Source organism: Anser cygnoides, chromosome 19 (assembly GCF_040182565.1).
Source record: "Anser cygnoides isolate HZ-2024a breed goose chromosome 19, Taihu_goose_T2T_genome, whole genome shotgun sequence".
Classification (NCBI taxonomy): domain Eukaryota; kingdom Metazoa; phylum Chordata; class Aves; order Anseriformes; family Anatidae; genus Anser; species Anser cygnoides.
In genome coordinates this window covers 2202965-2224621 of record NC_089891.1, presented here as the reverse complement: position 1 = coordinate 2224621, position 21657 = coordinate 2202965, and the positions used below count along the sequence as shown (strand labels likewise).

General features: G+C 53.8%; 1 protein-coding gene across 2 annotated transcripts in view; it reads right to left on the bottom strand.

Moving 5' to 3' along the window:
* The window catches only part of NTN1 (netrin 1), an 83548-nt gene that overhangs the window by 38538 nt on the left and 23353 nt on the right, over positions 1-21657 (bottom strand). The window lies entirely within an intron of this gene.

Here is a 21657-nt window from a genome sequence, read left to right as displayed (position 1 = left end):
CCCATCCCATCCCATCCCATCCCATCCCATCCCATCCCATCCCATCCCATCCCATCCCATCCCATCCCATCCCATCCCATCCCATCTCATCCCATCCCACCCAGCTGCTCAAACACCGCTCCAGCTGGCCGTGCTGTGACCAAGCCTGCCAGGAGACATCCCATGCCCCCCCCCATGCACCCTAAAGTCAACACGGGCGCTGCTTTCACAAGGGGCCTTCGCAAAAGGCAACTCGAGGACTTCAAAAGCGTGACCCTTCTCCTGCCGCTCCCCGGGGCTGTCACGGGGCCATCAAGAGGCGGTCTCTGGGGCTGTGCGCTTTGCTGAGGGTTTTATAGCTTGTTTTCTTTTCCCTTTGCTTTTATTTGCTCTTCACCCCTGAACAATGCAGCTGTGCAATGCCAGCCCGCAGCTGGGCCCCCTGCTCAGTGCGAAGGTGTCACGGCCCTGGGCTTGTCACCTTCCTTTCCAGCAGAGACATCTTAATCCTTCATTCCTTCCTGTTTACCTTATGGTGCTTGCCCAGGACAAAGGCATGCTGTATTTGTTTAATTATCAAATTTCAGACCCCAAAATTACAGCGCAGTTCCGGATTATTTATCGGGAACAATCCCTGGTTAACTCATGATGCAAAATCATAGTGGGGAGCACAACCCTCTGGCCACGTCCGCCCAGCGCGATGCAGAACCGTTTCCCTGCTTTTCTCCATGTAACCCAAACTCCTGCAGCTGCCGTGCAGGGGCCCGGCCTCACGTCCCCACCAGACCCAAATGCCTGCAGAGCTGGAGAAGAACTCGGATGGTGTGAGGGTGGCCCCAGGGCTCTTTGTCAGCCGTGAGACAGCGCGATTCCCAACGCCACAGCTTCAAACTGTGTTTTGCGTCCCCGTAGGCGAGCCCCCAGCCTGCGGGGACATTTGCCATCTCCCAGGGCAGGAGAGGAGCATCAGGGTGAGCGGCCCCACAGCTCCTGTGTGCCGAGGGACTCGTGGCTCTGGAGACCCAGCTCGGCCCTGGTTTGCTGATGCAGTGAGCGCGGGTAACCAGGCTGTTTGCATCAGAAAGAAGCGCGGGGGCATGCGCCCTTCCTGCTTAACCTCAGCACTGCACACGTGCGACCGGGGGCTCTGCCCTGCAGCACACAGGAATGGAGCTATTGGGAAGTGGTGGTGGAGTTCATAAAACACCAACCCTTGATTTGCAGCGGGGAGAAGCTGAGATTAAACCCTTCCCATGGGGTGGGCAGGGGCAGATGGTGGGGTGAGACTGAGGGCTGGTCCTGCTCCGGCAGCAGAAGACTGGCCAAGATGGGGAAAGGAGCTGTGACACAAAGGCACAGCATGGGTGTCCTCTGGGCTGTGGCTAACCACCAAGGCACATTACCAGCACCAGCCACATCGCTTGGCTTGGGCAGAGAAGGGGAGATTCAGGTCCCTCCATCTGTCCCCTCTGCCGCAGGCTAGGAATGTGCAGGCACACCTCTGCCACTGAAAGCCTTGAGACTTGCCAGGGACTCTCTCTTCGGTGCTACAAACAGCAAGATTTACACCCAGCTGACCAACATGGGGGGATATTTCTCCAAGGGGTGGCATGGAGAAGACCTCCTTTTTCCTCAAAGCCAGCAGGAATTCATGTTTTCCAAAGAGCGTGCAAGCTCACCTCCTGAAACTAGTGCTTGAGGAAAGCTGGCGCTGGTACTCCAGTATTTTGCAAGACTGCATTGGTGAGTCCTTTTCCAAAACCCAAGGCTGAGCCCACCCAGAGAGCAAGTGAAAATCTTTGCATTTCTTTGGGTTACTCGATAAACAGAGACGTGTTTGCAAAGCCAGGACACGGAGCTCCTGGGGTTTTCTCAAGGTCTGTGCAAATATTTCGTCTGGTCCCGCCGGGCAGAGCTGCGTGGGCAAGCGGAGCAGTGAGCAGGGTGCACGGAGCTGCTCACAGACTGGGATCGATTTCCGGCTTCCAGGAATGCAAAAATCCTATGTCTGGAGGAGGGAAGAAGCTGAACCTCACATGAGGCTGCAGGGGCCACCTCTCTGATATGATTTCTCGGTGAATCTTGGCTCCAGCAGCATGGCCTGGGCTGTCCCCTCTTTCCACCTGCTCTCCCAGGGCACTGAGGGCATTTGCTGGGCACTGATCACCTCCTAATCCCACCCTTGGATGCTTTGCCATCATCCCCACCTCGGGATGCACCTGCTTGTACAGACAGTGTGGCTAAACCCCCAAAGAGACTGAGTTTTGTGGAAATAGTTGTCCCTGTGCTATCCCAGAGCAGATGGCTCTGTGCTGGGAGCTCCATCTGTACCCTGATGTGCTCAGAGATGCCCAATGGGAGAGGCTTAGACAGAAGAGCCCTCCTCTTTTTTCCCTGACAATAGCACATAGGGACGGAGGAATTAGGGCAATGCAACAAATGGCCCATGCAGGCGTCAGAAAGTCCCTGCTGAGGACGACGGTGGGATCCATCATGCTGGTGCCACAGGCTCGGGGCAAACTGGTGATGGGGGCACGGAGATGCTGAGCAAGGATGGAGACACTCAGGAAAGGAGGCTCCCACCCAGCCTCCCCTCGCTGAGAGTCCGTCGCCCGCTGTGCTGAAGCCTCTTGCCTGGTTTTGAACACGCATTGGCCTGGCTTTAATTTCCAGCCAGTGCTCCTCGGTTCGAATTTCCCTGCTGCAACAAGCGGCTCTTTAGCAACCCATCCTTTCTTTCTATGAATATCTTTGCTGGCTGCAATAAAAAAACACCTCCCAGGGTCAGCACCACCTCTGCTACTCGTGCTTTGCTTTCACCCGGTGGAGAAGATGCTCCAGCTGAAGACCCTGGGGCAAAGCACGTGCCAGGTGCCACAAGCTCCCCGATGAAGGTTTCAGTTCCAGTTGCTCGGCGAAGCCCAGCGCTGCTGCCTCCTGCTCCTTCCTTTCTCTTACTCTGCCAAGGACCTCCCCAGCCTTTTGTTCGCTGACTTTATGGTGCACAGATGTAGACAGCTTCATCAAAGGGCCTCTACCTGGGCTGCCAGGCTCCGACACCAACAACCAGACATCCCTGAAATGCAGATGTTCAGAAACCTGGAGGAGCTCAGAGCAGAAAAGGGGAAAGTTGTGGTCTGGGGCCAGTCAAATAAACTACAACGGCAGCAGCATCCCCTCCTTAAATACAGCATCTTGGTAGAAAAGCTCTGTCGAAGATCAAGGCAGGCAGGATTTCCCGTTTGGGGGAATGAAAGGAGATATCCAGGTCAGAGGCGCAGGCTGGTTGCGGTCCTTTGTGCTGCCACCGCATCCCCAGGCCCCGTGTCCCTGCGCCCGGCATCTCCCCGGACGCATTCCTCACTGCGGTTTTCATTCAGCAATGACAATGCTGCCCTTTCAAAACACCCCACCCTTTCCAGACTTATATTTTGGCAATTTTCAAAATGAAAATTGCTTTTTAAACAAACGAGCCCCCCAAAACATTTTGTTTTAATTTTTGTGAACAATAATTCAGGGGAAGGGGGGAAGGGACGGGGGAAGAAAGAAGAAGCCAGGGGCTGAAATTAATCTCTAAACTTGACTTGAATTAATGAATAGCCTCAGTCTCCTTAAAATTGTCCCTTTTCCAGATAAGTTTTTTTCTCTTTTTTCTTTTTTTTTTTTTTTTCCCAAAAAACTGCTAGCTCAGCCCAAGCCATTATTTGTCTCTAGCAGGATCAAACCTCACGTGCTTCATGCTGCAAGGGCCACCCTGCCTGTGCCTGGGCCCCAAACCCCTGGAGACATCTTTGGGGATACTTTTTGGGGGGTCCATATGGATAGAAGAACATATATCCCTTAACTCCAAGGGAAGGGATATCGGAGATGGAGCAACCCGAGCTGACGGAGACCTGTCTGCTTGCTGGACCAGAAGGTGAGGAGAAAGCCCTATGGATGGAGCCCTCCAGCATCGCATGCCTTCAAGCCTGCTGCTTCATTTGAAGTTTTGGAGCAGCTGGGGATGAACCTGGAGATGCTGGTGGAGTTCTTCTACCATGGTGTGGGGCTGCACCTGGGGAACGAGCCCCAGTGGTGGCCCCACATGTCCCTGGGGGCCCGGATACTGTCCCCACTGGGACAGGGATTTTCCTTCAGTCTTGTTGCATGAAAATGGTAAAGTGTGGAACAACCCAGTTGTGGTGGCAGTGAAGTCCTCCAGTGTGTGTGGCCCAGGAGCTCAGAGCCATCAGGACACATGGCCAAATCCAGCTCTACTGGCAGGGCAGGTGGCCCTGTGTCTCCTGCATGGACCAGTGCCCTGTGCCACACCGAGCCAAACCTTTGTCTGGGAAAAAGCCATTTGTGTGCACTAAGCCTGAGGGAGGAGGAGGATGGGAACTTGGTTTGGTTTGCAGAAGATGATCCAGCAAAGGAGAAACCCAGGGGAGGCTGTGGCTGTGAGGGAGACACATGGTCTGTGCCAGACCCCAGGTTTTCTGACATTTGGCACAAAGAGATGGAGGAAAATGTGTGTACTTGCCACAGAAAATGCATCTACAGCTGGTGTCACTCACAAAACCAGAGCCACAAACCCAGTTTGCAGGCAGGGGAGGAAGGGAAGAAGCCCCGTCCCTGCTGATGCACCCCAGAGAGAAAGGGACCAGGGAACGGACGATATCTCCATGTGTGGGAAACCCGAGGAATGGCAATTCTGGGGAAACAGCTCTGGAAAAGACGGCATCAGAGCAACTGAGGAGCCCCCAGGAAGCTGCACATCCCAGGGGCCCTCTGCTCCCCACACTGCCCAAACCCCCACGTGCCCGGGGACCAGGAGGTCCTGGAGCTGTTCCCACCCAGTGCGGGTTCTGCAGGGTGCAGCCCCAGCCCGTCACAGCAGCAGGTTTCCTGCCCGAGATTTCCAGTGATAAGGCCCCGGATTTCTTTTACGTTTAAAACGCCAAACTCGTTGTTTGGGCTTAAATGTTTGAGACTGGGTGTCTGACTCAGGCTGAATGTTTTTGGACAAGTTCCTGCTAAAATGATTCAGTTGCTAATGAGAAACGAGGCTAGTGAAAAATCCAGTGTTTTGCCAATGGCAACAAATTCAGGGATTTCTTTCCTTAAAGAAAATCTATTGCCCTTATATTTGAAGCCAAGGCTTAAAAAGAAAAACACTGCTCCCTGGTAGGGATGTGTCTTTTGCTGTCTCTGAGAAGAACTGCTCTAAGATGAACTGCTCCATCTTGCTTGAATTTGTCATAAGTCACTGAAATTTGAGTAAGTCAAATTTGAATTTGAATAAGTCACTGAAAAAATGGAGGACAAGTTTGGTCAAAGTTGGAAGAGATTTGCAACTAAATTCCTGAAGAGCTTATTTCCAGTGGCCAAACCAAGCTCAAGGAGCAGGTAGGAGAAGCAAACACTGAACGTCAGAGCCTGATGGATTCAACCCAGGGGTGTTTGGGGGATTTGCCCCCAGGCAAACAGAGGGTAGGGGTGAACCAGGCACGTGCTGCTGCCCATCAGCACCCGTAGCCAGCTCGGATATTGGCTCTCAAAGTGAGCAGCAGATGGCTTGGCAAAGCCCAGGGCCCAGAACCAAAGTCTGAAATGGCCGTGGTCACTGGCGTAGGGTTTTGGGAACAAATAGAGAAAGTCTGGAGCTGAACACTGACCAAACGCAAAAGGCAGGAAGAACAAGTCCCATCAGATCCACTACAGAAGGTCACTTTGGCGACACTCGCCATCACCAATCTCTCTCCAGTGCTGTGGGAGCCAAGCTCTGCCTTACACCTGACGTCCCTTTGGGTGCACTGCTGCCAACGGGGCACGATGCCTGCTTGTCCCCATGGCATGGGATCCAGTCCCAGCACCGACAGACACCGCTCGCGACTTAACCTGCAGCATGAGCCTGCCCAACTGATGCATGATGTTATTAATTTCAGGGAGGGAGATGTTTTCATAACTGCTTCCACATTTATTCCTCCCGGACCGGACTGAAGCACCAGGATCTCCATAGGTATTTCCGGGCTGTCCACGTGGCCCCTCAAGGAGCACCAGGAGGAAGAGCAAGACTTTTCCCTAGGAGATTTACGGCTCTGAAATGTTCAGATTATGAGCCAGATTTTATCAGCCTCTGAGCAGTTGAGGTCTCCCCGTTGCTCGCCACCACACGTGGCAAGCAGCTGCTTGCATCCAGCGAGGTCCCACTGATTTGTGTATTCCTGCCCCGAATCCTCGGGGACATCTCCAGTGACCTACAATAGCTCCTTCAAAGCAACCGGGCAGCTGACGCTCTATCAACAGGCAAAGAGGATGGATGAGAAACCTGTGGGCCTGTTGTGTTGCATTGAAATGTTGAGACTTCTGGCAGCTTCTCACCCAAGGCATTTTAGCCCAAGACAAAAGCAGTCTTACTCAACACAGGATACAAAGCACAAAGCCGAGCCCTGGTGCAGCACACAGGCTTGTATTCCAAGTGCCTGGAAATGTTCTGCAGTTTGCCCTCGCTTCCTCCAGTGAGCATTCTGGCACTGGCTGCCCCAACAGAGACACTTGAGTGGGGTTTTCGTCCATCTAAAATCCTGTGAAAGCTGTCTGGAGATGAAGGCTTGAGCCTTGTAGCCCAGATCCTGGATAAGAAGTGGAGGAGGCACCCCTGAGGGCTGGGAGGAGACCCCCAGGTGGTCCTTGCCTGGAGCCAGTGGGTGCCAGGGGGTGTCCTGTTCTGCACTGAGACTGCGAGCATGGCGTGCCCACCTCGGGTCAGTCTCTGTGATCGGGGATGAACCCTGTTTTCTTTAGTTGCTGCAGGACCTGACCAGTCAGTTTTCTCTTCCAAGCAGATTTTGTGCAGGAAGTCTGCAGTTAAGTTTCATCCTGGAAAGTACTTGATCAAACTATTTTTTTTTTAGAAAGGAAAAGTCAAAAAGCAAACTCTTTACTTTGATCTGGGAGATGATGCCAGGCTGCCATCAGTGTTTTTTATTTAATTGCACCACCCAAACCTTGCCTCCCAAGGTTGCAATACTTTGAAATGAACAGTTTGCATCCCGTAACTCACCGGGCTGCCATCTGAGCAGATGGGGACCTCACCCGGGACCCTGCGGGCACCCAGGGGCAGCAGAGAGCCGCTGGCCATGGGCTGCCCACTGGTCGAGCCCCCAGGTGTCCCGTAAGTGCCGAGCCCAGGGGAATCCGAGTGGGGACAAGTCCTGCACTTAGGCTCTGCCCGTGTGGTTTCCTGTGGTTTCCCTCTTATCTGGTGCCGATCTCGGCAGCTTTCCTCCTACCGCCGCAGGGCTGTGGTGCAGCAGGGGAAGGCCTTATGGTGCTCACCTCTCTGGCTGGCGTGGACCGTGGGGGACTTAGTGAGTGGTTTTCAAGGTGCTGATGTCAGCATCCCTGTCCCAAAACACTTGGTCTCACCAATATTGTTGTATTTCTGTCATAAAATCAGAGCCTCAGAGCTCACAAGGAGGGGATGTGCTGGATCTGAGTGCTGGTGCTCCAGACCAGAGCCAGGGGCAGGATGCAGCACACCCGTCACACAGGGGCATTGCTTTCCCTGCACAGAAGGAGACATTTTCCTGAAGGTTTTCCCACACTCCCAGTAAGACGTATGCCACTTGAGGGTTAAAGTCACAGCAGAAAACAATATTGAAAGAATTTGCACATACAGAGCAAAGGTTATTGAAATGCAAAAAGCACAATAATGCAACCAACTCAGCAAGGAGGGAAAAGACTTGAATATCCGTATTAAATCCTCTCAGCCTACAGTGCTACAAACAGCCTCAGCTCCACTCCAGCACTGCCCTGGGGAATGGGGAGACTCGGAACTGGCAGCTGGGGGGTGTCAGCGATGCCAAGCGGGGTGACAGCGATGCCAAACAGGGTGAAAACGATGCCGAGTGGTTTTAAACTTGCAGGAGCTGCAATGCCTCCATAGCAGCCCTGGCTTGAAATCCTGTCCCTGCTGCTCCGCCTGTGCTCACCCAGCTGCCCGTGAGGTCGGGCTGTACAGGGCTAGCGCTGAGAAGCAAACATAGCATGTGCAGGAGCGTGTTGCGTTGTTTTAACCCTAGATCATTTCCCAATCTTGTCTGTATCAGGGCCAGAGGAACTGCTAAACTGTCCCCAGCCAGACCCGTGACCTAAGCTGTGGCTCTGCTCCCATGCGCACTGCATGGCTGGTGGTCACCTCCAAACCCAGTGATGTCCCCTCTGAGGTGACATGGAGCTGGTGGCACCACCCAGACAGCCTCTGTCACCGTGCCACTGTAGGACGGAGCAGCTGCAGTCCCTGACCACTTCTAGCTGGTCAGATCACCTGCAACCAGCCCCGAAAAGGGCCCGAGCCCTTGGAAATCTGCAGAGCGCTCAGCAAAGGCAGGCATGCACATGGGAACATCGTTCTGAGGTTGTTTCCCTTGTGCACCCATCACCTCCCTGTTATGTTAACAAACTGTGCTAGATTGGTGCAAATTAATTAAAGTTCCATCGGTCCTGCGTCAGGCAGTGGCTAGGACAGCGAGGACCATCCATCCCCGTGCGTGACAGGGAAGGTGGCAGCCCACCACTGGCACAGGCTGTGTTTGTTCCCACTGCTCTGTCCTTGTTTCTGCTCTGTGACTGCCCCAAAATTCGGCAGCTGTCCTGACACCGGGGCACCCAGCAGCGGGCAGCACTGGCAGCCCACTCGTGCCTCTCCGAAGGCACGTTTGGGTGATGCCTGGGCTCCCCTGGGCCACCACCACTGCTGAAAAATGAGCTGCACCGTGCCCTCCCTGCACTCCTGTGCACCCACAAACTGCAGGTGCAGAGAGGGTCCTGCCTTGGCTTTGCTGCTGATCCCAGTGTGAGCCTGGCCAAGTTACTCAACACCACTGTGCCTCAGTTTCCCATCCTGGCAGACTCAGAGACCTGGTTACAGGAAGCCCTCTTTTCTTTCTTCCTCCTCTTTTTTTTTTTTTTTTTTTTTTTAACACCTCCCAAGGGTGTTAACCTGGACCCTGTATGAGCCCTGTCCTGGCTTTCAAGACCCTGTCCAGGTGTGAAAGTCTGGGGATGCCTATGTTTGCTCAGAGATATTCACACCTTTGGGGCTGTGCACAAAGCTCTCCTTTGTGGTGTGCCTGAGTCCAGGTAAATAGAGCTATCTTATCTCCAGCAAGGTTATCGAGGATCTAAGAGAGAAGGAAAACTCTGTCTCATGTGCCTGACCTCCCCAGCAGCATTATCACCAGCGCGGACATGGATTTATTTTGAGGAGGTGCTGGGCTTTCTGCTCCCGTAGCCCAGGCTAGTGCCAGGACTCCCCTGCAAGGCACTGCTGTGTTTGGTTTTCTTGGAGATTGGGGTTTTATCGGAGCAGACAGGCTTATCCCTCTTATCAGTGCTACTGTTAACGGATTGCTTTCGGCTGCCGCACAGCAGACCAGCGGTGGTTTGCTGGAAGCTCACCCAGAGCCAGTGCTGCCAGGAGCGATGTGCTACAGCCCCGTCCTTCTGCAGCCCCGGCGCTCCTTGGGTGCCAGCATCATGGTCTGTGTGTGCTTAGCCGCACCTGCAGCTGCTGTTCACTTAAAAAGGTTTTGGTGTGGGATCCTAGAGGTGGTAGGCTCCTTAGAGGAAGAATGGAGGAGCTGGAGACACAAGCATTTTCGGGGTCGTGGTACCTATGGAATGCACAGCATTGGGTGATGCGAGGCAGGGGCCATTTCCCCCATGGCCATAGCCCAGCAGCACCAGGGGACACCCCTGAAGGATGCTCAGCCCAGCCCCAAGGTGGGATGGGGCTGGGAGCCATGCCCCCGGGCCCAGCCCGGCCCCTACAACATTACCAAGAATGAAGCAGGCAGACATCTGCTCGATCCTGAAGCAAAGTCACCAAATCTGGACCTACAGAGCCCTCAGATAAGAACAATGTTCCTGGAAATGCCAACGTCACATCATCCGCACCCCCCCCAGCTCTCTGCTAGCTATAGGGGTGCTGCTGCAAAGCCCCACCAGCACCCAGCACCCGTCTCCACAACCCCACAGCCACTGCCAGAAACCAGCAGGGATGGAGCAATGACAACAAGAGCGTCCAGGCCCAAGCAGAGGCATTGACAAGCCCTCCGGGAGGAGGTGGAGGTCCCGCTGAGCCCAGGGGTCCCAGCCGCCGCCCTCTTCCCTGCTCTCAGGGATGCTGCAGCTGCTGCACGCTCCCGCGCCTGCAAGGCAGATTTTATCAGACGCCTTTAATTAGCTTATCATGGGCAATTAGCTCCACTGCTCAGACTGCTCCAGGCAGAGTCTGCAGACCTGGATGGTTTCAAACCCATTCAGAATGCTCTGAGATGGGCTCGGGCCACTCCATCCCAGGGACGGGCCACTTTGGTCCCAAAATCACCGGTCCCAGCATGAGGACTCAGTCTGTCCTGGGCCTGAGCCTGGTTCTGGGTCCCTGACCATCCCTGTGCTGACAAGCAGGGAGCATCACAGAATCCCAGAAGGGTTTGGGTTGGAAGGGACGTTAAAGTCCATTAACTCCAACCCCTGCCATGTGCAGGGCCCCCTGCCCCCAGCCCCGGCTGCCCCCAGCCCCACCCAGCCTGGCCTTGGGCACTGCCAGGGATGGGGCACCCACAGCTCCTGGGGCAGCCTGCGCCAGGGCCTCACCGCCCTGTCAGTGAAGAATTTCTTCCTCATATCTAATCTAAACCTCCCCTCTTTTAGTTTAAAGCCCTTCACCCTTGTCCTATCCCCACACCCCCTGACACAGAGTCCCTCTCCAGCTTTCCTGCAGCCCCCTTCAGGCACGGGCAGGCCTCTGTGAGGTCTCCCTAGGGCCTTCTCCTCTCCAGGCTGAACAACCCCAGATCCCTCAGCCTCTCTTCATGTGAAGGGTGAAGAGCACCCAGTGAGAGCACCACAGGGTGCCCACATGGACATGGGGCAGCCTGAGCATGGCCAGGAACTGAGCCACATCCCCATAAACACAGAAGCACTCACGATCATATCCCCATCCCCAAATACCCCGACAATGTGCCTACAGCTTGAACTCAACTTTGCCAGGAGGCTTCGGAGCTCCTACCCAAACCGCCCCCCTCCTGGCTGCTCTCCACCCCGAGTGCCCACGGAGGGGCCCTGTAGGGATGCCCGGGGAAGGCTGGCGAGGACGGGGGCCAGGCAGGGACCACACAGCGCCGGCGGTGAGGAGGGCCCGGCGAGCGGGTGGCCGTGGCGCGACGGTGCCGCGTGATGCGGCTGCAGCTGGGGTCATGTCTCCCCCTGGGATGGGGTTGGGAAAGCCACTTGCCCTGGGCTGGAAGATTAATGATGTGAAGGGCAGGGTGACAGGTCTAATTTGTTCATTCTGGGTTTCTTTTCCTTTTTTTTTTTTTTTTTTTTTTTTTTTTTTAAGTGATCCCCACTTTTCTGCAGTCCCAGATGTGGCATGAAGCTTACAACGAGCCCATCTCGGTGGGAGACCTGCTCTGGGCTTCAGCTGAAGTTCATGAATTTTTGCCCAAGTGTTGCAGAAAGGAGATTGCATTTCTTATAAGGAAACTGCATTTCCTCCAGTTCCAGCACCCGGCTGGGAGCAAGGACTCCTGTATTTCAATCTGGCCTCTGCTGTTGCGTCTTGGACGCTGCTCTGAGCCAAACCTCTGATCCTGCTGTGGTTCATTTTCAGGCGCGTGTGCCCCAGAAACTTTTTTTCTAAATTAATTTTTCATACAGAATTCTTTTGCTTGATGGATGCAGTGAGAAACTATTTCCCAAACAGGAAAGGGGACCTCCCTCCCCCCTCCTCTCTCTCGCGTGGATGTTTTTAATAACAACATCAATTGTCTGCAAAAGACTTATTCCTTTCTGACCTCAAAACAACTCCTGGTTAGTGCATTCCAGCATGGCCACAAAACGAGCCTGGATGACTTCACAGAGCCGGGCAAGAGGCTTCCCACAACCCAACACAGTCAGTGAGGGCCTGATCCTGGCACACGGGAACTTGGCTTCACTGGGGGCTGAGGATGCTGAGTACCTCGGGAGTGGACCTGGATGCCCAGGACAGTGATTTCTCCATCATTCCTACCGTCAGCTGCCCAGCCCTGCCTGTTTCTCCTGAAACCTCCTCCTGCAGAGACATCCCCATCTGTCCTTCATCCCTGAGCCCCTTGTGCGGTTCCTGGTGATGCCAGCTCCACGCGGCATGAGCAAGAGGGGCCACACGATGCTGGAGGTTTAAGGGACATTAATGCAGACCAGCATCTGCACTGCGGTCTCGCATTCACAGCCCTAAGAGCCCAATTTGCAAATTTGCAGTCCTGCATGGCTGGACCACAGCGATGGTCACAGGATGCAGACCCCAAACCTGTGGCATCCCATTTCAGCCGAGGGGTATTTTCCAGCCAAATTATCAATTGATTACAGCAGCTTGGGACCAGCTGGAGGTGCCTGCAAAGTCCTGGGGCCCGAGCTGTAAAGAAAAGCTAGTTTTCCTGTTAGGTCATTGGAAATACCCATCTGGGCATTTTGGAAATACAGCATTTTGGTTTTCCACTGCAAAAGGGCACTGGGAAGCCAAGGCCACCTCAAGGCAGGCGGAGGAGGGAAATCAAGCCACAAACAACCCAACTAAATAAGCGTTTTGGGGGGGATCAGATAAAACATTTCTATGGTCTGAACTACCAGCGGGCCGGGGGAAGGGAAGTGTGCAGGACAGCAGATGCTTTGGCAGGAGAAGGGAAACAAGCTGCAGCTCAAGCCCACCTCCGGACAGAAAAGCTTTTGCAGTTCCCAGCTTGGCCGGAGACACTGGCGCTCGCCCACTCCCCATGACGAGAGCCCCACGAGCGCTGAAACCCACCCGTCCCACCAGGACCAGGAGAGCCGGAGCAGCCCCAAGCAACCCCTGCCTCTCGCCCCAGAGCAAGCTCGGAGCTGTCAGGCAGACCCAGAAGCGCACTAGCTCCGAAACGCCTGACCGCAGTGCAGGCTGACGTGTAAAATCCCTCCCATGGAGGATTTTTGGCTGGGTTTCTGGGACAGCTGCTGCCTGGACCACCAGCCCTGGTGAAGCCCAGCTGTGACGCCCTTGGGTGACGGCAGGCACTGTCCTGCCTGGCCAGGTGTCACCCGCTGTGGCCGAGCGGGATGAGCATCCCCGCACCCGGCCCGGGGCAGCTCCTGGGCACTACCTCACAGTTGTCTCCCTTCGGGCAAGCGCTTTCCCGAGCCAAACCTCTGAAGTGTCTGTGGTTTGCCCATTGCTGCACATAAGGCTTTTAAGTGCTTGTTTGCCACGGTTTGCATCTCTGGCACAAAGCTTGCCGCAGCCCTGGAAATAACCCTGAGCTGAAGCCTGATCCCCACGGCAGGAAATAAACATAATTTTATAAGCGTTAACAGACAGCAGAGCACCGGCAGGAATACGCGGCATTTCCTAGGAACCCAGATGTTTGCAAACCAAAGGGCTACTCCAGCGCGCCGCGCTCGCGCGGGTGTCAGGGTACGCTCAGGGCCTCAAGGGATGTTCCTACATTAGGAAACAATGTCCTCGAAAACCACAAAAACAGGGACTCTGGGGATGAGGTGAGGAAAATGAGCCCACGACACCCACCAAAGCGGGTGATGCCACTGCGTCACCAGGGCTGGGAGAGCAGGAGGCATCAGGCACACAGGCAGCCCATAAGGGCAGTAAGGCAAGGTGAGGTGGGTGGCAGCCGAGATGTAAGGGGGATTCAGCTCTCAGCCCTGTGTTAGCAGCTGAAGCTCTTTTAGGTTCTTACAGGCTTAAATCTGTCCCTGAGTGCTTTCTGGCTGCCATGCAGGGCGCTGGACTGGGGTCCTGCCGCTCAGCGGTGGGCTGGTTGCTGACTCCCTGGCCTTGTTTTCACCTGAAGGACCTGGGAACCTCCAGTCTCAAGCAAAGAACCAAACGTATCTTCACCAGGGCAAATATTATTTCTCCCTTTCAAAGCAAACTTGGACAATCAGCCCCAAACGCTTTCTGATGTCCCCTCCAGGAGCAGAAATCTTCACCTTTGGCCAAGCATGTTTCCCAGATGGAGAAAACTCTTTTTCTCCCTCTGAAAGCAAGCAAAGCAGATTTTTTCCAGCTGCACCGTTTTGGGGAGTGCAAGTGAGAGGGGGTTATTTATTGCTTTTGTTGACAAGCTAAACTAAACTGACACTTGTAATCTGGAATCAGAGTATCTGCTGCAGCCTTGCGCGGAGACATCTGCGGATGAGAGCTGAACCAGGGCCATCAGCAGGGGGCTGGCCTGGGTACGGCTGGCTCAGTGCCGATACTTTGGGCAGAGGGGCAGCCCCATGGCACACAGGGGTCCTGCCCATGCCCCCCTGGGTGATGGGGAGGGATTTGCATCCCTCGGTGTTGGAGGATGAAGGGGATTTCTCCAGCAGCAGCATGGACACAGAAAGGCGCACGGCCACCCTCCATCATCACCCCCTCACCACCAGACTCCAGCAAGAGGTGGTGCCCAAAACGGGCCATTTCCCTATGGCCTGAAAGGATCCAGGACTCAGGAGCATCACCCCGGGGAGGTGGTGTTGCTTGCCCTGCTTCCCACCTCACCTGCCCTTGGCAGCAGAGCAGCAAAATTGCAAGCGTATTGCCCTAAGGACATGGGATGAACATTTCTAGTGAGGCTTCATCAACAATAAGCCCTTGAGAACAGCCTTCATATTCACTGTCACTCAGCTCATATGTTTAATAAACCAAAACGCCTATTCTTTCAGGCAATACAGTCCCAAATCAATATTAATCAGGCCAAAGCCCAGGGAGCCCACCTGGATGGAAAAAAACATTGGTTTCACAGCAGTTGGAGGTGAGAAGCAAGGGCATGGGTCTGGGATGCTGAGCTGCACCTTGAGCGGCATCCTGCCTTGTAGGACACACAGACACCGTGAGCATACTCCTTATGCAATTTCCCTCTTTTCCATCAAAAAATACAAGAGATGGATTCCTTCAGAGCGGTTTTCACCTCCCTTTCATGCCCCTGTCCCGCACCGAGCTGCTTTGCTAACAGCCGGGCAGTGCTGGCTGCAGCCCCGTGAACCCAACACGTCCCCTGCTCTGGGCAATTGCTCAGCCTGGATCCTGCCCAGCTCATTTTTAACCTTCCACAACTTTGGCTCTGGCAGAACGGAGGCTGCTCTGTGGGTAGCCTATTGGAAGCAGCACTCCCTTGTATTTGCCTCTCCAGGTGGTAACAGGCTGAAAAACACCAGTAATCCCTCTGAATAAACCACACAGCACAGAAACAAAGTCAAACACCATTGCATTGTGCTTGTCTCCTTTTACCACAGGCTGGTTCAGCCACCCAAGATAAAGCAGGCGAGGATCTCACAGCTGGGACCCAAGAGGAAGAGGGAGGAGATGTCCACCAGACCCCCCCCCCCCCCCAGCCCTGGGGGGATTGTCTGCAAATTTTCCACATCTTATTTCAACTGCACCAAGAAAAAAAGCCTCCTGTCCCATCCCCTCCCACCACTGGTGCCTTTCACCATGTTTTTGGCAAAGCTCCATCTGATTTATTTGCTCCAGCCATTGCTCCATTCCCCTTGTAACTCCAGTTGCTCCCAGGATGCGTCCTCATAGGCTTCACCTGGAGGATATCCGTCCGTATCAGCACGCTGCTCTGAGCTCAGCCGTGTCTCTGTAATTTCATCATAAAAACTCTTTTTGAAGAGTTTTCAGCCTTCTGAAGTAGTTCAAACACTCAGTAGCATGTGCAATATATTCCTTGTGTCAAGCACCACGTTTCTGCCTTGGTTCTTCGGTGCAGGTTGCCTACACAGCTTTTGGGCAGCCGGCTCTCAGTAACGCCTTGCTGGTTGATCCAGCCTGGGGAGCAGGCGGCTGCACACACCAGGACTGAAGGCTTCTGGCACACGAGGCCGGGAGGCTGCATCGCACCGCAGAGGAGGCAGGGCTGAGCCCAGCTCAGGAGCTGGTGTGGGGCTGTGGACAGCTCTGCCCTGCCCTCTGCATCCCTCCCCTTCCCCTGCTGCCCCGCGGGCTGACTGCAGCTTCGCACCCCTGACCTGGGGCTGCTCAGGCCAAAACGAACAAGACCTCACTGAAGAAGAAGCCATGAGCTATGCTCCGTGCATAGTTCTGTGCAAGTGAAAACAACTGCCCCGTGCCAGGTTAAATACAATTCCCCTTTTCTTACTTATATATCATGGTAACCTTCTTTCAACAAATTCGCTTTATTCCTGGCCCAACAAAGCATTACAGAGCCCTTATGTTTCTTGGCCACAATGGCCAAGACCCTCTGAGAAAACCAAAACGGCGCGGAGTCAGCGCGGGTACACCTTGCTGGTACATGTCAAGACGGACGTGAAACACTCGGTGCATTAAGGGCTGCGTGTTTGCTAAGGGCAGGGGAGCCTGGCAGGATGCACAGGCTTTCTTCTGGCAGCTCTCTGCCTTGTGTCACGGTGGAGCTGGGTCCAAGAGGAGAAATGTCAGCACGGCTCAGGCTGCTCAGCATCTCCTGAGCTGGTCTGCCCTTTGTCCAGTGCACTTTGGGTGGTCCCAGGCACATCTTTGTCCCAGTCTGGGATCATCCCTGGCTCTTCCTTTCTCCAGCTGCACAGGGACCCTGGTTTCCAGCAGGGAAGGGAAGAATCAGATTTCAGATTTGGGTCTCCACCACCTTAAAAAGGGACCTGCACCACAGAGACCTTCACCAGAGGTCAGGTTTGGCTGAGAAGGAAAGCAGCAGAGAAAGGTTAGGGTGAAGTAGACCTCCCTAGCACCCAACCAAGGTGATGACGAGGAAAGGGAATGACATGAGGTCCTCAGAGATCCGCCTCGCTCCTGTTTGCTGCGGGTCGGCGCCTGCTGATCCAGTGGCCGGCCGGTCCGTTAGGTCAGCTGTTGTTTTGGAAAGGCGTCTCGTTAGCCCCGCGTTTTCCAAGAACATCAGAGCTTTGGCAGGGGCCAAGCAGCAGGCTGAGGTTAACAAAACAACCCGGTGCAGACAGGCGCTCTGATGCATCCGAGAAATCTTCAGTCAGCAGCTCAGTACGTGCTGCGGGGATGCGTGCAGACGCCAGGGATGTCCATTCCTCCTCTTTCCGAGCCCTTCCGGAGGCTGGGAACAGCCTGCGTCCGCAGGAGGACACTCCGTGAGATGCATCTGGAGAACAAAGTCTCCTAGGCTTGCCCGAGAGACAGCGACCGCCTGGCTCCTGCAGGCATTTCTCCACTACAAATGAATGCTGCAGCCAAGAGCAACCTTTCCGACGTCCAACACGCTGTCTCCTTCGGCGGTACTCGGCCTGCAATAGCAGCAGGCGTCTCAGGGGACAAGCCCGGCTGGAAATGTCATTAGCATGTGTCACCTCTGCCTGCTTGGAAGGATTAATCAGAACAAGGAGCTCACTTTTTAATGAGCCTTTTCATGGCGCGTTACTGGGGGAGAAAAAAAAATAACCCCCCTCAAGCAAAACAGATTTTCCAATAAAATTTATAGAGCATGAAAAGGGCTTCTGGCACTGGGGTTCAGAGGTGGCTGGCCTTGTGCGTGCTGAGCACCACCCTCCTCCTCCTCAGAGGGTGGAAACAAAACAAACAAGCAGAAAAACCCAGGGAGCAGATAAGTGAAGGCACGGCCTTCACTGGAAGGAGTGAGTTGCCTTTGTTGGCAAGCGACCCTCGGATGGATAAACAGAGTCCTGTGCGGCATCTCCGCTCTGCTCCACGCCCACCGGCACGGCCCCTGGGGCTCAGCTCCACGAGCAGCCCCGGGGTGTCCCCATGCCCCAGAACAGACCCCTGGGCTTTCCTGGCATTGAGGTAGTCCCTGGGAACCTCAGCCTGAGTGGGTCCGGAGTGCTCGAGGCTCTGGGTGTGTATTAAGAAGATGCTCACCATGCGGAGCTTGTAGATGAAACGTGCTAAGTGGTAAGCAAACTGTGCATGGGGTGAAAGCCGGGTCACCGTGGTCTCAGTAGCTGTGTGGGGATGTCATGTGGGCTACAGCTGAGCTAGGCACACCAAAATACCTTTAAAGTCACAGGGAGAAGCAGCCCCCTCACCCTGGGCAGGCGTCTGAGGCTGCAATGTGCAGAGGCCACTCTCTGCTGTGCCAGGGGAGATGCTCGGACTCGGTATCTCCCTTTCAGCCCTGGGCAAAGTGTCCCTGGGGGGTCAGTCCTGGGGCAGGCAGCAGTAGGGCAGGGGGCTCCCCTGCATCAGTGGGCATTTCCCACCCTCTCTGCCCCGCCAGCAGCATGCAGGATGGACCCACCTGGGGAGCCAGCATCCCCTAGTGGGTGAGGGATGGGGGTCAGGGGAGCAGGTTTTCCATGCCCTGTCGAGAGAACAAATTATTCTTGCGTGGTCCACCCTTCCCTGCAGTAGAGAGTAATCCTTGCAACCATGACAGCCACTTCTCTTTGCCCCGGAGAACGGTATAAATCAGAGCGGAACAAAAGTCCTCTGCTGGGAGCTGGGCATGTGCACTGCCTTTCAAAGGGTAGGCACATTTCTCTATAGATCCGCATTCTCCGGGGACTGCAGCTCTGACAGCAGAGAGATTAAGCAAAACAACCCACTCAACCTACCCTTCTCCAGGATCTCTCCATGGGTGGAACAAACCCATCACAGTCAAACCACAGGGCAGAGCCATAATTCACACTTGTTACTTTGCTTCTTTAGTTGTTTAATGGCCTATTTTTCCTACTTACTGTTTTCAAAGTTTTGAGTAATAATTACATAGAATACAGGCTCCTTTGGCATTAGAGCTGGAAAACTTAGAAATAATGAGGAAAAGCAAACCAAATGCACCAATTATTAGAATCCCCGGGGAACCTGCAGAGCTCCAGTGAGCTGCATCCAGGCATCAGAGCAGCCTTTCAAAGTGCTCCTTGCTGGACTGGCAAACACGCGCACGAGCCCTCGCCCACGCACCCTGAGTGAAAGGCTTGAAATCACCCCAGTGATACCAGGCAAACTTTCTGCAGTTAAAGTAACCACAGCTTGTCTTGTTATCGGCACTGCCATGCATCACAGACCTCCTGCAGGGCAGCGCTGCTCACGGTGCCCGTCACACCACGATGGACAGAGCAGGGTAATGGGGGAGCAAGCACCAATTTCCTCCTGCACCCTTGCAGAGCAAGATGTGCTTGCTTGCAACTGTACTAAGCACTCAGGGCAGCAAATTCACTTCTTTCCCCGTTGTATTTGCACCAGCAGAAAGCTGGGTTCAAGCCAGCTGAATGAGGGACTGAAAATGAGAGTCAAGGGGAGCTTAAGCCCTTCTGCTACCAGGGCTTTCTTAGGAACGAGACATTTTTCTGTGAGCTCCCAGTTACACAGCTATTTGCTTGGACAAGTGTTGGCTTCTGTGTTTTTCTTCCCTGTGCCTTCTATGCTTGGGTATTGCGGAGGGGTAGGTGGTGACTTCTGTCACTGCCCAAGGCTGGCAGAACTCTCTTTGCAGACTGTTGCCCCATCCCTGGCCACCCTACATCTCCTGCAGAAGATCCTCCTGGAGCTGGATACCATTCCCCACCTCACCGGAGAGGAGATAAGCACCTCTTAGGTGGCAGCCCTCTGCCAAGGGGACATGCCACTGTGGGTGAGGGGCTTTCCAAGGGCCCCTTGAGCCACCTTGGATCCACTCCACCACCCTCCAACCCCAGCAGGAGCTCTGCTCTCCAGATATTCTCCCTCCATCTCAGATGAATGTAACTGAAAACCTGGCCTGGAAATGTCTTTAAGGGAAAAGGAAGTATTAAAGAGCAATGAAAGAGCAACGACCGCATGTGAATATCATTATTCATACAAAGAAGTGCCATCCCCCAAATCCGTGCCAAGAAACCTACTGCCATGAAGTTCCTCTGCATAGGAAACAACAAGCAGTTGTGCAACTGCGGTTGCTGTCAGATCCTGACAGCAGAGCTAGGAAGTTAAACTGTGGCTTTTGCCAACCTCCCTGGGTGTTAAACCTAAACCTGATTGCATGGTATATGTGCCTGAGACAGAAATCACGGGAGTGACCCTTTTCTTGGAGACTTTTGAGGAAGCATTTTCGTTTTCCAATGAAAAACATCGAAATGTAGTAGAAACATTTTTGGTTTTATTTCAGATTGAAATGGTTTCATTTGGGGTTTTGAAAGCCAAGCCAAGCCAAAAGTTTGGATTTAAAACAAAAAAGGGAAATATTTCTGTCCTGTTTTGAATTGCCTTCCATCAGATAATCAAAAACTTCATGGAAAGGGAAGAGTTTTCTCCAAGCATTCACATCCAGTTTGAAACAGTAAATTAAAAGAAGTTGAATGTTTTCAACCAGCTCCCTTATTAGCAGCAATGTAAATTCCTTTGCACTGGCATCAGGACACAACCTGTCCTGCTTTGCCTGCCTCCATCCTGCTAGGGGGTACGCTAATTTTTGGGTGCCTGGTTTGAAGCTGAATTGTTTCCGCGGGGCTCTGGGGGGTTGAGCACCCCCTTGCCTGCCCATCCTTCCCTGAGCATCGCTGGGTCAGGGGCACCTGGGTGGGTTTTTGCCTTTTCTCTCTATCTCACAGCTGCATCCAATGGCTTTGAGATCGCCCCAGAATTCGGGTATAAGCGCCAAGAGCAAAAAAGAAAGCTGTTCCAAAGAGCCTCCAGCCTGCAAAATGGGACTAAATAATATTTACTCTTTGCAAGCTCTGAGTGCAAAATGATAAAATGAGGCTAAATCTCTGCTTTCTATTTTTTTCCCCTCTTTAATGTAGGGAAGGTAAGACTCCTGAGCCCTGGGGATTGCCTTTATTTTCTCTTTTATGATATTTACTAAAGACTTAAAGATGGGAAGAGGCAGAAGCCTATGCAGTCTATGGGCTGAGATGAAAAGGTCCCGGATCCCCAGCGGGATAGGAAGGCTTCCAACAGGAGGCACAAGCTGCTCGCCTTTGTTTCTCAATTCAAACATGGTGCCATGCACAAAAGGAGGCGAATAATATCGCTCTCCCAGGCGGCGAGCCCATGCCTCGCTGCTGGCCATAATAGTAATAATTCCAAACAAAAAAAGGGATGCCAGCGAGAAAAATGATTTGGGATTAAGGGTTCCTGTGTCCCACCTGCTGGCTCGGGGCATTCTTCTGCTGAATAGACCTTCAGCTCCCCCAGACCTCAGGCACCTCAGGACAGAGCCTGTCCCTTTCCGGGCCACCATTGACAAGCTGTGGGATCAAAATGCCTATGGAAAGGTTCCTGGGGAGCAAATGGTGTGGATAAAGGGGCAACCTGTCAACAGCTCCATGCTGGCACTATGGGGTATGGGGAAGAGCAGCTCAGGTTTCCTGCAGCAGAGGCTGGGGGGACCAGCAGCACAAAGAGGGCTCAATGCCACCCCAGGGACTCCCTGTAATCTGCCATTATATCCCCCCTTGAGAGGACTTTCTTCTGCTTAGAGGTCCTCTGAGGGTTTTGTTCACAAGGAACAAGGCCAAGCTGGCCGGCCCTTTCCCCAGTCCCAAGGTGGGAGGACAATGCTCAATTTTCTCCTAACAGCACAAATACAATAAGAGCCCTAAATGTCATTAGAGCAGTTCTATGATCCACTCTCACTCTATCTCATGCTAAAACCTATCCCTTTTCCCCTGCCGCCCCCCTTGAGGCCACATAAACCTGTCATCCCTGCACTGGAGTATGAGGAGCTCCACAGCTTGCCCACAGTGCTG